General features: G+C 38.4%; 1 protein-coding gene and 1 pseudogene across 2 annotated transcripts in view; one reads left to right on the top strand and one right to left on the bottom strand.

The window, feature by feature from the left end:
* Positions 1-14,974, bottom strand: part of LOC136313997 (gamma-aminobutyric acid receptor subunit beta-3 pseudogene) — a 40,388-nt pseudogene extending 25,414 nt beyond the window's left edge.
* Positions 1-15,110, top strand: part of STAG1 (STAG1 cohesin complex component) — a 468,912-nt gene that overhangs the window by 25,593 nt on the left and 428,209 nt on the right. The window lies entirely within an intron of this gene.

Below are 15,110 nucleotides of genomic sequence, written 5' to 3'. Positions count from 1 at the left end.
GGGAAGCTGACTGCCTGATGAGTCAAGTGTGGCAGGAGCTGATGAACCATGTACTAGACTCTGGTTTTCTGAATTGATGTGTTTAGAAGTTCAATTTTTCATTTACATCCAGGAGTGATTTAGGTTTCAAATGATTTCAAGTTTGAGGTATAAACCAGGATGTCAGATTATTGATATAATTGAAAGATATAATTGTAAAATGAAATAGACTGCCTTTGCTCACCAGTCAGTGCATTCTTCTCCTGTATCAGACGTAGATTATAATGTGAAGATTGACTTGTAAACTTGGAATGAATTCAAAGTGAGTTGGGTCATTTTAGTGTCAGTATTACTAAACTGTGGGAAGCGTGATAAATCTGTCTGCACTACAGCATATCTGGATCAGGTCACTATCCACGTACAGTGTTGGAGACAAACTGCCAAATTTAATTTGTTTGAACCCTTCTCACTATTCAGCTAATTTGGTTTTAGCTTTCATATAGTCACAGATAAGATTTGAGTCCTGCTTCCCATGCCACCTTGTTTGGAGTTTGTGTATTTACTTTTCTAATTCTATAGATGACTTATTCCTTATGTTTGATTTCTCCTTTTTTTTTTCACCATAACTTTAACTCAGTTTTAAAGGAACCTTTTCTTTGTGTTGCTTGTACTGCTTCATTAGTAGATTCCATTTATCCTTGCATAGTTATGTAAGATATTTTGCTTCTAATACTCTCTTTTTTCTCTAAATGTAGGAAAAATATGGATTTTGTAGTCAAGCCTGGATTTCAGTATTGGCACTGCCATCTATTTAGCTGAGACTTTGGTCAGGTTACTTTGAGATCCATTCATCCTTCATTCCAGAGGCCCTACTACTTCCCCTTCTCATTCATAGTTATATTGTTATAATTTATGTAACACAAAATGCTGTCAATTCCGTGATTTTTAGTTTATTTGCAGAACTGTGCAACCATCACCACTATCTAATTTTAGAATATTTTCATTGCCCCAAAAAGAAAATTTTGGGACTATTTGCAGTCATTTATTTTCATTCCTAACTATGCGATAACTAATTTGTGTTTTGTATCTATAAATTTGCCTCCTTTGGGCGTTTTATATAAATGGAATCATATGATACACAGTCGTTTGTATTTGTATTTAATTTAACAATGTTTCTGAAGATGATTCATGTTCTACCATGTTTTAGAACTTTTAAAAAATATGTATTTTAAATTTATTAGTTTTAGAGAAGAGAGAAAAGGGGTGGGGAGTGGGAAGCATCAGCTCGTAATAGTTGCTTCTTGATTGTGCCTTGACTGGACAAACCTAGGGTTTCAAACTGGCTACTATAGCATTTCAGATTAACACTTTATCCACTGTGCCACCACAAGTCAGGCAGTACTTTTGTTTTTATTGCTGAAGAGTAAGTCCACTGATGATGGACTTTTGGGTTTCCACTGTTTTGTGGAATGATATGAATAATACTGCAATTTACTTAATTGTGAATAATGCTTCTATGAACATTTGTGTACAAGTCTTGGTGTAGACATATTTTCATTTCTGTTGTTTAAAAATGAAGTTGCTAGGTCCTGTAATAAATTTATGTGTAACTTTTGAAGAAATTGCCACATTTTTCCAAAAATGGTTATACCACTTTACATTTCTGTTTACCAGTGTATGAGGATTTCAGCTTGCCTCCTTTTTATCTGAATGTTTAGTACAGGGGTCCCCAAACTTTTTCACAGGGGGCCAGTTCACTGTCCCTCAGACCATTGGAGGGCCGGACTATAAAAAAAAACTATGAACAAATCCCTATGCACACTGCACATATCTTATTTTAAAGTAAAAAAAACAAAACGGGAACAAATACAATATTTAAAATAAAGAACAAGTAAATTTAAATCAACAAACTGACCAGTATTTCAATGGGAACTATGGGCCTGCTTTTGGCTGAGATGGTCAATGTGCTCCTCTCACTGACCACCAATGAAAGAGGTGCCCCTTCTGGAAGTGCGGCGGAGGCCAGATAAATGGCCTCATGGGGCTGCATGTGGCCCGCGGGCCGTAGTTTGGGGACCCCTGGTTTAGTATATAACTTTGATTAGTTTTCAGTATCACACATGACATTAGGTGCTATTAGCAAACAAAAATCATGTAGCATCACAACATTTTACTACTCCAGCTGGAAAACTATTAAAATTCTACTTATGTCAAATGCAAAAATATAGTGCTGAATGTTTGAAGACCTAGATTTCTATTAGGTGAATATGATTACTTGAAAATTTCAGTACAGCAAGAGAAAGTACTCCAAAGAACAGTGGTCAAAATTTATTAACTTTATTAAAAATAATTTTTAATTATGGAAAACTTAAAACATCAGGATGAAGACAGAATACTTTAATGAGTTTTCTCATAATTATCACCCAGCTTCAGAATTGTTGTCTTGTTTCACCCATACCCCAACACCTTTCCCCCATATTATATAGTTTTTTTTATTTAGACAATTAAATTTAACAGGGTGACATTGGTCAACCAGAGAACATGGATTTAGAGAAAACATCTCCACATCATTTGAACAGTCGATCATGCCTTATACCCATCACCCAAAGTCAAATCATCCTCTGTCACCCTATATTTTGTTTCTCTTTAAGCCCCTCCCTCCCTCCTTCCCCACCCCCTCTCTCTCCTGCCTTCCCCTCCCCCTGGTAACCACTGCACTTTTATCTATGTCCATGAGTCTCAATTTTGTGTTTTCACCTATGTATGGAATCATACAGTTCTTAGCTTTTTCTAATTTACTTATTGCACTCAATATGTTACCATGATCCATCAATTTTGTAAATGGCACTATGTCACCATTTCTTGTGGCTGAGTAGTCTTCCATTGTATGTATGTACCACATCTTCTTTATCCAATCCTCTATTGAGGGGTATTTCGGCTGTTTCTGTGCCTTGGCCACTGAATAGTGCTACGATGAACATGGGAGTGCATGTGTCTTTAAGTACTCATGTGTTCAAGTTTTGGGGGTGTATACCTAGTAGAGGGATTGCTGGGTTGTATGGTAGTTCTATTCTTAATTTTTTGAGGAACCACCATACTTTCTTCCATAATGGTTGTACTAATTTACATTCCCACCAACAGTGAATGAGGGTTCATTTTTCTCTGCAGCTTCTCCAACACTTACTACCTGTCTTGTTGTTAATAGCTAATTCATCAAGTGTGATGTGGTGTCTCATTGTAGTGTTTTTTTTTTGTTGTTTTTTTCCAAATTTAGAAGTGGGTAGGCAGTCAGACTCCCAAATGTGCCTGACCGGGATCCACTTAGCATGCCCACGGGGTGGGGGGCGATGCTCAGCCAATCTGGGGTGTTGCTCAGTTGCAGCAGTAGCCATTCTAGTGCCTGAGGCGGAGGCCATGGAGCCGTTTTCACTGCCTCTGCCAACCCTGCTCCACTGGAGCCTTGGCTGCCAGAGGGGAAGAAAGAGGCAGAGAGGAAGGAGAGGGGGAAAGGTGGAGAAACAGATGGGTGCTTCTCCTGTGTGCCCTGACTGGGAATTGAACCAGGACTTCCACACGCCAGGCTGACGCTCTACCACTGGGCCAACCAGCCAGGGCCTCATTGTAGTTTTGATTTGCATTTCTGTAGCAGCTAGTGAAAATGAGCGTTTTTTTTAATATATCTGTTGCCATTTGTATTTCTTCTTGGGAGAAGTGTCCCTTCATGTCCCCTTCCCATTTTTTAATTGGATTATTTGCTTGTTTGTTGCTGAGTTTTGTGAGTTCTTTATATATTTTGGATATTAGCCCCTTATCTGAGCTGTTTGAAAATATTATCTACCACTTAGTTGACTGTTTTGTTGTCAGTTTCTTTTGCTGTGCGTAAGTTTCTTAGTTTGATGTAGTACCATTCATTTATCTTTGCCTTCACAAGCCTTTGGGGTCAAATAAATAAGATGTTCACTAGTGCCAAGGTCCATAAGTTTAGTACCTATGTTTTCTTCTATGTAATTTATTGTTTCAGATCTTATGTTTAGGTCTTTGATCCATTTTGAATTAATTTTTGCGCAAGGAGACAAACTGTAGTCAACTTTCATTCTTTTGCATGTGGCTTTCCAGCTTTCCCAGCACCATTTAATGAAGAGGCTTTCTTTTCTCCATTGTGTGTTTTTGGCTCCTTTATCGAAGTTGATTTGACCCGTATGTGGTTTTATTTCTTGGCTCTCTATTCTGTTCCATTGGTCTGTGTGTCTATTTTTCTGCCAGTACCATGCTGTTTTGATAATCGTGGCTCTGTAGTATAATTTGAAGTCAGGTGTTGTAATGCCTCCAGCTTCGTTTTTTTTTTTCCTTTTAGGATTATTTATTTATTCCAGGTTTTTTATGGTTCCATATAAACCTGATAATTTTTGTTCCATTTCTTTAAAACATGACATGGGAATTTTGATGGGAATTGCATTAAATTTGTATATTGCTTTGGGTAATGTGGCCATTTTAACTATATTTATTCTCTTTTTTCATTTTGGAGTTTGTGTATATGAGTCCTTTCTTGTTTTTCCTTAGTGAGTCTTGCCAAAGGTTTGTCAATTTTGTTGATGTTTTCAAAGAACCAGCTCTTTGTTGTATTAATTTTTTTTATAGTTTTTCTATTCTTTATTTCATTTATTTCTACTGTAGTTTTTAATATTTCCTTTCTTCTGCTGGTTTTGGTTTGCTTTTGTTCTTTTTGTAGTTCCTTACGATGTGATGTTAGGTTGTTTACTTGAGCTCTCTCTCTTTTTTTTTTCATATAAGCTTGTAATAATATGAACTTTCCTCTTTTTACTGCTTTCACTGCATCCCAGAGATTCTGATATATCGTGTTGTCATTTTCATTTGTCTGTATATATCTTTTGATCTCTTATTTCTTCTTTGACCCTGTCATTTTTTAGAAGTATGTTGTTTAATTTCCACATTTTTGTGGGTTTGTTGACTTCTTTTTTGCAGTTGAATTCTAGTTTCAAAGCCTTATGGTCAGAGAATATGCTTGGTGTAATTTCAGTCTTTCTGAATTTGTTGATGTTAGTTTTGTGGCCCAGCATATGGTCTATTTTGAGATGTGCCGTGTAAACTGGAGAAAACGGTATACTCTGACGTTTTGGGATGAAATGTCCTGCAGATGTCTATTATGTCCATTTGTTCTAGTGTTCATTAAAAGCCGATATTTCTTTATTGATTTTCTGTTTGGATGAACAATGTAAAGCCATCAATGGTGTTTTGAGGTCTCCAAGTATGATTATATATTTTTTTGGTTTGTACTTTTAGATCAGTTAATAGATGTCTTATATATTTTGGTGTTCTCTGGCTTGATGCATATATATTAAGAAGTGTTAATCTCTTCTTGATACAATGTCCCCTTTATCATTATGAAATGTCCATTTTTGTTTTTGGTTACCTTTGTTGTCTTGTAGTCAGCATTGTCAGATATTAAGTATGGCTACACCTGCTTTTCTTTGGATATTATGTGCTTGGAGAATCATTTTCCAACCTTTCACTTTGAATCTATTTTTATCCTGGTTAACTTAGATTTGTTTATTGAAGGCAGCATATGGTTGCATTTTACTTAGTGATCCAATCTGTTACTCTGTACCTCTTTATTGGTGAGTTCAATCCATTTACACTAGTGTAATTATTGACACTTGAGGATTTCCTATTGCCATTTTATATATTGCTTTCTGATAGCTTTGTGTCTTGTTTAGCTATTCTTTTTTTATTTTCTGTCATTTGTTTTTGTTTGGTGGTATTCTATACTTCTACCTTCTGTTCTTTTTTTAAGCCATATGTTTCAGTAGTGGCATTTTCCAGGGGGTGGTTACCATTAGGTTATTAAAAGGAAAAATATTTATTACAATCCATTATCTCACAAGTACTTCTGCACTCCATCCTCCTTTGCTACTGCTGATCTTTATCCTCTTCACTTTTATGTTATTGTTGTCATATATTACCATTGTTTTTATTGTGGTTTTGTTAAAATTTTTACTTGCAGTTTTATTTTGCTTTGTTTTGTTTTGTTCTTTGTATCTGATCGGATAACCCCCTTTAGTATTTTCTGTAGTGGGAGTTTTCTGGTGATAAATTCCCTCAGCCTCTATGTTTGTAAATGTTTTAATTTCTCCTTCATATTTGAAGGATAACTTTAATGAATATAGTATTCTTTGCTGGTAGTTTCTCTCTTTCAGTACTTTCAGTATTGGGGTCCACTCTCATCTGGCTTGTAGAGTTTCTGCTGAGAAATCTGATGATAGTCTAATGGGCTTTCCTTTGTATTCTTTTTCTCCCTAGTTGCCTTGAGGATTCTTTCGTTGTCATTGATTTGTGATAATTTTGTTAGGATGTGCCTTGGAGTAGAGCTGTTTGGGTTGAGGTTACTTTGTTTGCTTCTTGGATTCAAGGGTCTAACTTTTAACACAGGCTTGGGAAGTTCTTTATTATTTGTTTCAATATGTTCTCCATTCCCTTTTCCCTCTCTTCTTCTAATATACCCATTATTCTTATATTGCTTTTTCTGATGGGGTCAGACAATTCTTGTAGAGCTTTCTCATTTTTTAAAATTTGTGACTCTTTCTCTTCTCTCTGTAGTATCTGTAGTTGCCTGTCTTCAATGTCACTGATTCTCTTCCCTATTAGCTAAACTTGTTACCTCATTTTTCAGTTCATGCATTGAGTTTTTCATCTCTGTTTAGTTCTTTTCTATACTTTGTTTCCTTGGTGAAGTACTCTTTTTGTTCATTACTGTATTTTTCATTCCATAAGACCCATTCTCCCCCCCCACCACCACCAAAAGTGGAGAGGAAAATGTCTCTGTGTTTTATGGACTGAAAAATATGATATTTTATTACATATTTTAACACACCATTTGGTTCAGAATACTTTTTTTCTTATTTTCCTCCTTAAAACCTTAGGTGTGTCTTATAGTCAGGTACGTCTTATGGAGCGAAAAATACAGTAAGTTGTTTTTGAGCTCACTATATTGCCTTTCAGTGTTTTCTTGTATCTTATTGAGTATTTTTAGAACTTCAATTTTGAATTCTCTGTCATTAAGCTCCAACGCTTCCATGTAATTGAGATTTTATTTCTGGAGATTTTTCATCATCTATCTGACCTATGTCTCTGTCTTGTATATCCATATTTGATTTCCTTTTACTTGATGGCATTTGTGAGTGGTATTGTTAATAACACCAACAAGAGATAACTGAAAAATAATAAAAATGGAAAAAAACAGTGAAAAATATAAATTCTATAAATAATAAGTAAAACAATAACTACAGGTAATAAAAAGCAGAAAACTGAAAAGAAATAGAAAACATAAAAAATGAAGTAAAAAAATGCCATAAAAAGAAGTATGAGTCTAAAATAGAATTAGATGAAAAATGATATTCAGGTGAGAGGGGAATAAAAGAGAAAGAAAGGAAAAGAAAAATAGAAAATGGTGATAGAAGTAGGAGAGAAGGGAGGAGAAGAATAAAAAAGAGAAAGTATCAGAACTGAAAGTTTTGCAAAAATCAAGTATAAAAAATATGACAACTAAGGATAATGAAGTGCACATGGGAAAAGGAGTAAAGTAAAAGGAAGGAAGAAAAAGTGGGATAAAGCAGAAAAAAGAGGAAAAAAGGAATACTTTCCAGTTTTGAGAGGTAACTTATTTATTATTATGGTAGGAGGTGGTGTACTACAAGGTTTATCTCTATGAGATTCTTGGATGGAGCTCTGCTGAGGTGTTGCTGTTGTAATGATGCAGGCAGGGCCGTGAAGTTGGTAGAAGGGGCTTGTTGTTAGGGCTTTGCAATTTTATGGCTCTAGCAGTGGCTTATCAGTTGTCCTCTGGGGTCCTACCCCTCCTCCCAACAGAGCAGGGGATCAAGCTCCAGAGCACCCTCGCTTTTCCGAGGAAGCAGCTTGGAGAACCGTCTGATGGGGATCGCCACCACCACTGTTCGCACAGCAAGGGAAGCAATGCCGACTGGGAGACTGCGGTGACACAGTCCAATCCCTCCTTCCTTACCACTATAAGCATTTAAATCACAGCCCTGGGCAGGGCAGGGTCTGCATAGGCCTGTGTGGAGCTTCTGTAGCCTATGTGGCAAAGATCACAGATCAGGGGCATCTTGCCCACACACACTAAACTCCACTGCGCAAGCTAGTGCCCATGCTTTGTAGTGGGTAGGGCACAGATCCCAGATCAAGTGCGTCTGGCGACACAAGGCTAAACCGTGTCGGTCTAGTGGGCAGATCAACCGCGCCCCAGTGCCGTGTGGGCTGATCTCTACAAGTAATTGCCACGCCGTTCTTGGGAGCGCGCCTCGGACTTCGTGTGGGCTTAGTGTGCACCCAGCGCCTGCAATCCCGGATGCAGCAGATGCAGGGAAATGGCCCTGCTCCCTGTTCTTGGGGTCTTGCTAGTCGCTCCTATCTCAACTCCTTCCCTCAAGACTCCTCTTCTTGGGCTCCAGCTCTGAGACAAAACCTGAGCCAACAGTGCCTCCCTCCCTCAGGCTGTGAGGAAAGAGAAAGACTCAGTTCTCCGGCATGTTTTTTCTTCTGTGAGCAGATTCTATCTTTGACCCGTCTTCTTGTACAATCATACGTTTTCTTTCTGGTGTTTGTATATTTCAAGTTCATCTGAGTTTTTTCTCTGTGTATAGTTGTAAAATTTGTTGAAATTTCAAGGGGAAAGATCGGGAGTGTCTCTCACGCTGCCAGTTCTCTGAGGTCACTCTCTGGGATTTCCCCCATATTTTTAGAAGCAAATCCTAAATATCTTAATAGCTCATATGTAAAGCCATTTAATCTTGACTAAGAATTCATTACTTTTGAAGAGTGAGGTGCAGAAAGAAAAATTTAAATATGTCTACTTTTTTTTTTTTTTTTTTAATCTTAGAGGAGGGATGGCAGAGAGACTACCGCATGCGTTCCTACCGGTATTCACCGATTAAGTCCACTATGGGGCGATCCTCTGCCCATTTGGGGCATTGCTCCATTGGAACAGGTGCCATTCTAGCGCCTGAGGCAGAGGCCATGGAGCCATTCTCAGTGCCTGGGGCTAACTCGCTCCAGATGAGCCTGGCTATAGGAGGGGAGGAGTAGAGAGAGAGAGAAAGGGGAGAGAGAAGCGTGAAGGGGAAGGGGTGGAGAAGCAGATGGGCGCTTCTCCCCTGTGCCCTGACTGAGCATTGAATCCAGGATATCCACATGCCAGGCCGACACTCTACCACTGAGCCAACCAGCCAGGGCCTGAATATGTCTACTTTTATTTAAAATGATAAACATTTAATTGGTTTCCAGCTTCAGAAATTAGATTTTTATATAAATATGTGTATATTTTCTGTTTTTAGAAATAAATGTCTCCCTTTTGGGGATTTTTAGGTTCTATGTCTTCTCCTTCCCTCAAAAAAAAAAGTCAGAGTTTTGAGGGTGTGGAAATTGGGATATTTTCATTTGGTATGTTTTCTTTTTTCCTTTTTTTTTTTTCTTAGTGAGAGAGAGAGAGAGAGAGAGGGACAGATAGGGACAGACAGACAGGAAGGGAGAAAGATGAGAAGCATCATTTGTTCATTGTGGCTACTTAGTTGTTCATTCATTGCTTTCTCATATGTGCCTTGATGGGGCTGGGGGGAAGAGCGCTACAGCAGAGTGAGTGACCCCTTGCTCAAGTCAGCGACCTTGGGCTTTAGGCCAGTGACCACGGAGTCATGTCTATGATCCCGCACTCAAACTGGTGAGCCCACTCTAAAGCTGGTGACCTTAGGGTTTCAAATCTGGGTCCTTTGCATCCCAATCCTATGCTCTGTCCACTGTGCCACTGCCTGGTTAGGCTCATTTGGTTCATTTTCGTGAGACTACTAAACTTTTTGGAAAGTGGGGTGAGGTTGGAGGAATTTGCCACTATTTTAGGGAAATTATTTTTATCATTTACATAGAAAATTCAATTGTTTTAAAATACTACATTCTTAATTAGTACTTTCTATAAAATGATTTCTGATATTGATTATAGATCCACTAGATATTGATTATAGATCCACTAGATTTTCTCAGATCTGTGGTCTGTTTTTTATTTTGCTCTCTGAAAACACTACAATTTTTCTGATAAGTAGAATTAATTTTTTATTATACTAAAATGCCTGTAACATCAAAGTCAGTGATAACTATTTATGGTAATGTGGGCTTTAATTTTAATTGTACTACTCTTTTTTTGAGTCTCAGTTTACATGTGAAACTTGATTCACTTATGATTGCCCAGAGGATAAAATAAGGTTAAGTGCATGTGAATTTTCCTTGAGGTGCTGGTTTGGGGCAAGGTTAACAATACTGTGTGGCTTTATGCTCTTGTATTTACAAAGAAGAGCAAGAGAAATAGAGGAAGAGGGAAATTATTAAGTGTCCATTATGTACAATTCATTGTTAAACCATTTACATAAATTCCCACTTGATTCTTACAACAGTGTTGCTGGAAGGGATTTATCATGATCTCCATTCCAAACCAGGTCTGAAAGAAATTTGGAGAAAGTATACATTGTTATCCTCACTTTATGTGTGAGGCTTAAAGTATAAAATTTGGAGAAAGTATACTTTGTTATCTTCACTTTATGTATGAGGAAAGGATGGCTTAGAAAAATATGGTAATTTCTAGACAGTTTTACAAGTTAGTGTGAGAATTTGAGCTCAGGGTAGCTTAATTTGAAAGTTTATCCTCATTTCTGCTATGGGCAGTTGTATACTAGAGAGAGAATGGGTAGATGCTTATACTCTTTTTTCTTAAGCATTAAAAGCTGCTTTGGCCTTTTAGTTAATTAGAATGTTGTTATATAGTCACATTTGTATGTTTGGTCAGTAATTTATTTAGGCTTTACAGAAGAGTAGGAATTATTTGAATTATATTCTGTTTTATAAAGGCTAAATTGGGTTTGTAGGATAAGCATCCCAGAAATACATGGTCAAAACTGTGGATTATAGCAGTATTTTCAGAATTTCAGTTATCCAGGGACAAATGTCAACAATTTTTCTATTAGTATTTACCACTTTTTACTGCTATCGACATGGTATTTTTTAATTGTCGTTTTCCCCCCAAATTCATTTTGAAAGAAAACCAGAATATTATAGTGAGTAGAAAACGAATTCTACTTGCCATTAATTGAAAGTACCGTATTTCCTTAAATTTTGGGAAATAAAGCACCCTAATTTTGGGGCCCAAAATTTGAAAAAAAAAAGTATTACATAAGGTTATTGAACTTAAGTTTTATTCATCATAAAGTTTATACAATTCCTTATCACTGTCAAAACGGGAAATGCAAGTAAAAAATCTACAACCACTGTATAAGATGCACCCAGTTTTTAGACCCCAAAGTTTTTGGAAAAGGGTGCATCTTATATATGGGGAAATACTGTAACTCTTAAAATCAGTAAATAGCTATTAGATTAAAAACTTTTTATTAATATAGCTCCTGAAACTGCTCCTTATCCACCAGTGGCTGGCATGTCACTTGTTGGAAATCTCACACTTATACGATTTAATTCAGCCCTGGCTGGTTGGTTCAGCAGTAGAGCATTGGCCCGGCATGGTGGAAGTCCTGAGTTTGATTTCTGATCAGGGCACACAGGAGAAGTGACCATCTGCTTCTCTACTCCTCCCCCTTCTCTCTTTCTCTTTAACTTTCTCTCTTTAACTATCTCTCTTCCCCTCCTGCAGCCATGGCTTGAATGGTTTGAACAAGTTGTCCCTGGGATTTGAGAATGGCTTCATGGACTGCCTCAGCTCAGGTGCTAAAATAAAATAGCTCAGTTGCTGAGCAGCGGTGCCAGATGGGCAGAGCATTGCTTTATGGGGACTTGCCGGGTGGATCCCAGTCGGGGTGCATGCTGGAGCCTGTCTGTCTGCCTCCTCGCCTCTTACTTAAAAACATAAAGGTTCAACCCCAAGAGTTTTGTCTTTTTCCAGTATGAAACAAGCTGATAGAAAAAGTATGAGGAAGGTACAGCAGTCATTTATACTAAGCAAGAACAAGCAAGAACAGAGAAGAAACCATTTGTGAGGAGACCCAAAGTGACTTCCTTATCTAAGTGTCTTGAACCGTTAGATATAATTCATATCAATTTATATATACCATATTTTAGCAACAGTAATGGTTTAAATGTCTAGTAGATTTTTCTCATTTGCTTTTTGAAGAGAACTTTTAATTGTGAAATGAAACAGTGTGCATCAAACAAATGTACTGCTGAAATAATTAAAAAGTAAACACCGTGAAACTGATTTGGTCAAGAACCAGAACATTTTCAGCACTAAAGAAATTTTCCATTGCATGTCATTTGCATTACAAATTGCATTACTCATCCCTTTACCATAAATGAACCATTATCCTGACTTTTATGATTATCATTGTCTTGTTTAAAAACATATTTCTACCTCTTAAGTCTGTGTTCTGAAATGCTATAGTTATGGCTTTGTCTGTTTTTGAATTTCACATAGACAAATTCACCCTCTATTTTTTTGTCTTGTTTTCTTCACTCAATAGTGCATATGTGGCCCTGGCTGGTTGGCTCAGTGGTAGAGCGTCGGCCTGGCATACAGGAGTCCCGGGTTTGATTCCCGGCCAGGGTACACAGGAGAAGTGCCCATCTGCTTCTCCCCCCCCCTCCTTCCCCTCTTTCTCTCTCTCTCTCTCTTCCCCTCCCACAGCTGAGGCTCCATTGGAGCAAAGTTGGCCCGGGCGCCGAGGATGGTTCCATGGCCTCTGCCTCAGGTGCTAGAATGGCCCTGGTTGTGACAGAGCAACGCCCCAGATGGGCAGAGCATCGCCCCCTGGTGGGCATGCCGGGTGGATCCCGGTCGGGTGCATGCGGGAGTCTGACTGCCTCCCCGTTTCCAAGTTCAGAAAAATACAAAAAAAAAAAGTGCATATGTGATATTCATGTTGTGTGGATCTATAGTTGATATTTATTGCTTTAGTATTTAATTGTGTGATTAGGCCATAGTTTACCCATTTTACTGTTGATGCATATTAGATTATTTTTAGTTTGGAATTATTATAAAGAATGCTTTTAGGAACATTCTTGTATATGTTTTAAATGTGCTATTTAACATACCTCTGTTCATTCATGTTTGTGGACCTTTTCTGGGCCACAGGTGGGTCACTGCTACAGCAGTAACAAAGCTGCTTTCTCATGAGAGACAAGGACTAATGATGGCTTGAGAGCATGGGAAAGAGCAAGGAAGCCTGATAGGCTGGAGAAATAAGTAAGTGTAGCAAGAACAATTGAAATGTAGGAACAAGTGCCACCTGTAAACAGGTGGAAATATAATTTTGAGGACTTGCTGGGTGGGATGCATGGGGTAGAAGGATAAGACAAAAATGATATAGAAACAATAATATGCTTTCACTAAAATATTGTTTGTAGTGCAGCAACATGTTGCTTTTATTAAAAAATAAACTGAAATAACATCTAATAGCAAAGTTCCTTTGTAATTGGAAGGATGTAAGAACCTTCCTGAACTCTAATGGAGGGTGAGGACTTAATTTATGCTCTCCTTTGGAGTGTGTGGCTTATGGACTTTCTAAAGCAGAGATCCCTCCTTGGCCACTGCTGTTTAGATTTGTCTCGCCTTGACATTTTGCAGAAGACACTGAGCAGGTGTTAGGGCCAGGGTCAGGTCAATCTGTAAGAGCCTTAGGCTGAGCTCTGCTCCTGCCTTGCATTAAGGACCTTGAACCAGGAAACCATTCTGGCTTGGGGGTGGCCTAAAGAGGGATCTGCCCACATTGTCCAAAGAAAAGTGTCAGGCTGGATTATCAAATTTATAACTTTACCACCAAAGGAATTTTGCCATATTTTGGAAAAATGCTTCTCCCTTTTAAGGTTGGGCCCCACACCCCTATTTCCATTCATTCTGGTTATCTACGTGTTCTATTCTTTTCACAGGAGACTGGGAAACTTTGGTTTCTCCAGCTTCTGCGATGATTTGGTTTTATATAAAATTCAGTGACATGCAGGAAGCAACCTTTCAGGTTATGATCAGCATGCCCACACAACAGTTACCCAAGGGTCATGCAAGTAACTATAGTGACAAATAAGCTTTGGGGTCAGTGAGTGTCATGGGTGGATGGTAGGATGGCAGAGGACCTACCCAGTTGCTTTTGCTCTTTGGATGGTCAGTCTTGGCATTGGCATTCTTTTCTGCAAGTTTCTTCTGCCTTTGAGGCTCTCTTTCACAGTGAATGTGGTTGACAAAGGCATACTCCATAAGGGCCAGGAACACAAAGACAAAGTAGCCCTTGAGGTACATGTCAATGGCTTTGACATAGAGCATTGTGGGCAATATTTCCCAAGGTGTGTGTTGATGGTTGTTGATGTCAGGATGGTCATGATCCCAAGGGCAACTGTAGCTGCAGATTCATCATAACTGATCCAGAGGGACACCCATGAGAGAATGATGATGAGTATCGAGGGCATGTTAGTCTGCAGAATGAAGTATCCATTGTTCCTCTTCAGTTGAAAGCTCAGTGAGAGCCAAAGGTAGGCACCTGTGGCAAAGATGACATTATTCAAGACGAGACGATACTCCATGATGGAGAACTGAGGGAGCTCAATCCTCTCCATTTTGGTGTCAGTCTTACTGCCACTTCGCCAGTGGAATTCAGTTTCATCTGTGGTGTAGCCATAGCTTTCAATTTCCAGAATGCAGTTCTGTTCCTACAAGGGTTACTTTTCAGGTCCATTATACAGGCTGAGGTATTAGTGATTCTACGCCTGTGCAGCACTGTCCAATTGGGGTGAAGCCAGATTGTGTGGTTTTTCACTGTCACTCTGCACAAATGAATTTTTATCATTTAAGAAATATGTGTCAGGTACCTGTAGTTGCTTAGGCATGTTTTTGTCAAAAGTTAAGTTGAGAGAGATCCCAGAATAGGCGAGCCTTTTATCTTTCCAGTATTGTTGAAAATATATACATTGTTAAGGTGTAATCCATAGGCCATACATGGAATGGCCATAGTATTCATGAACAATGTTCTTTGTGAAGGTGCCCCAGGTAAGAGGGACAATGACTTAGGTAAAAACTCCAATCTCCTGTAACCTTAACAGCTCAGAATGGTCCTATCCCATTT

Source organism: Saccopteryx bilineata, chromosome 10, assembly GCF_036850765.1.
Source record: "Saccopteryx bilineata isolate mSacBil1 chromosome 10, mSacBil1_pri_phased_curated, whole genome shotgun sequence".
Taxonomy (NCBI): domain Eukaryota; kingdom Metazoa; phylum Chordata; class Mammalia; order Chiroptera; family Emballonuridae; genus Saccopteryx; species Saccopteryx bilineata.
This window is presented reverse-complemented; position numbering and strand designations above follow the sequence as displayed.